Consider the following 2,809-nt stretch of genomic DNA (forward strand, 5'->3'; position numbering starts at 1 on the left):
TATGTCTTTGTGATTCAGTACATAGCCTCACAAAAACAAAAAACTTTGTGTTCTGCTGTATTAAAACACTGCAGTAAAGTTGTGAAAATACAGGAGTGAGAGGAAGATCAGTTCAAATATCTCCATTAATTTGACATCTCCAATCCAATTTAATTCCTGGGGTAGTAAGGGCAAACTCCAGGCATGTAGGACTTTTGGGATAACTGATTTTTTAGGTAGTAAGAGACCAAAGAGTAATGCTTTGGTATTATTTTAGTCACAGTAAAGTTAATGAAGATCCTGCAGATTTCACTGAAGGCTGAAATCCTGATACAGCTTGTAAACCAATCCTGGACTTATAACTACTTTGCATCTGTATCTTCCTGCATCTGTGTCATTCCAATCAGAATGTGTAAATCATGGAGGATTTAATATATATCATCTCTATAATCAAAATTTCTAGGGAGGCAAGGCCAACTAATTCCATTCCTTCAGTGTGTCGTAGGAGCAGTTCTGCCCGTGATAGTCATTATTCTTTCCAGTCAAGCAGTTATATATATTATTGTGTATTGATGAGACACGCTTTCTTCCATGTTACTTTCTTAAATGAGGAACTGAGAAACAGAATGCCCAAGAACTGCTTTTATTTATAAGGTAATGCTTAATTGCCTTCAACATCATATTCACTTTGTATAAGCCTGGATCTTATTTCCAGTGCATTCATGGAACAAGAACGGTGCTTCTGCCACTGTAGTAATCTTGTATTTTGAAGAGCAGGTTCAAGAGTCTGCTTGGCCATGTGTTTTTAATGGGATCTACAGTTTTAGAACATAATGAGACTTCAGGCCAAAACTTTCATTGGAAAAATCTGTCAGTTAGCATAGAGGAAATTTGGGTGAAGTACAGAATTAGACATTTTCTGTGTAGATCAGCTTCAGCTGTCACGAGGAGAACACAAAGTATTTACTGAATGAAAAGTCAGTACTGTGCAGGACTCCTCATGTAAGTATTCTCTGGAAAGTAGAAGCAGATTCTTAAAACTGTTGTTGCAGTTGTGTTGTTTTTGCCTTGTCATGTTGTTTTCCTGGCTTACTTCACTGAAAAATGTCTCACCATTTCAAGAGTTTTCAGTCTGTGCTATCCTTCCTATGTGATTGCGCTTTTAAATTTGTGAATCCTTAGCTCTTACCGTGAGGGTGGGTGGTCTGAGTTTAAAACACCACTTCAGGCAAAAAGAGCCACTGTGTTGTAGAGGAGCCTGTGCTCAAGTCAAGAATAAAATTTTTACACTAGCAACAATTTCATCTTTCATATCACATTTCTGCCAGCACCCTCAGGAGCTGCATTCCTGAATTTATCAGAACTGCTCAGCCATACCTGTAAAGGTTTTGAAGATGCAACTTCAAAACATGGCTTCTATCCTGATGTGATCTTCTGTAAAATACTGCACTATGTAATCTGATTTGGCATCTTGGCTGTCACAGCACTGGTTGTCAGCTTGAAACCTTGGATTTCTAGTTTGTGAGAAGTTTTGCCTTTCAGAGGAAAACGAAAAGCAAAATAAACCTCCAAACCAAATCACAAATGAAGAGTAGGAAACGTCGTGTTGAGGGTTCCAGGAAACCTGAGATGAGTTTGATGCAGTTCAGAGATTCTTTTCAAAGTCTGCTGTATAAGTACATCAAGAAATTGATGACTTCCACAGCAGCCTTCCTTTCTTCCCCACGCTGACAAAGCCTTTTTATGTTAGAAAAATTTGCTTATTGATATTTGCTTGAACTTCGAACTTTCATGAAGAGATGGTCTCCATTCATTTCACTTGTTTACCCATATGACTAGAAAGTTTGTACAGGACAGAACCACGTGGATATCTAGCAAATGGTTATAAATAACCACGCAGGATGTGAACATGATAGAAAAGAGCAGCAAATACAAATTAAAAAAAAAAAAGAAGCCTCAAGAGTGATAAACAATATATTGTTTAAGAGTGACTTCCCTCATAGTTCTTTTTCCTTTTTGCATTTCTTGGTGTTAACAAGGAAGCTACCTAACAAGGAAGCTAGCTATCAGGGTTAGGGATGTTCTGTAAGTTGTGCAGGAAGTTCTCAGTGAGCAACAAAAATAATTTGAGGCCAAGTTTCAGAAGGGCTTAACTCCTAGAAGGCAGATCAGCTCAGGAAGTTTTCATTCCACTAGAGTTGGTGAGAGAAGGGACATTTCAGATGGATGTCTCTTTGAGAATGTTGGTCATGACCAGAATCAGAAGCAGCTTTTGATATGCAAACCTAGCAGGGAAGTTGTTGGACCCCACATAATAAGGCCAAATAAAGTTCATGTAATGCAAGGGAAAGCTAAGATGCACATTAGACTTTATTCCAAGGAAAGAAAATACCAGTTCCTGTAAGCAAATCAATTAAACAAACAGTGACCTAACTCTGTTCTGCTTGCATGCATTTGCTTTTCATATAGGCACAAAGTACATTACAACATCTGTTCCTATGAATGCCTTCATTTTATGTGTTTTTTAAGAAGGTTCCTGGGTCCAAATGGAAGGCTGAATCGGTCACTGTTTCTCTCTAGTTGGAATTTTGCTAGTGCTAGAAAATCAATAATCCACCTAGTACTTTGTTTACTTCTTAATAGTCATAGCTTTTAAAATAAGGACTGATTTTCTTTAAGTTAGCGTAATTCCCACTAAGTTGTGAATTCTAATATCCACCAGAGTATTTCCAGAGAGAAATAGATTTCCCAGGATATTTACCCCTGAGAAAATATTATTTTCACAACTTTATTGCAGCCTGACTCTACCATTCCTTGGGCTACTTCTTTT

This window comes from Centrocercus urophasianus, unplaced genomic scaffold (assembly GCF_019232065.1).
Source record: "Centrocercus urophasianus isolate 14NV4802_14NV808 unplaced genomic scaffold, USGS_Curo_1.0 seq_10, whole genome shotgun sequence".
NCBI lineage: Eukaryota > Metazoa > Chordata > Aves > Galliformes > Phasianidae > Centrocercus > Centrocercus urophasianus.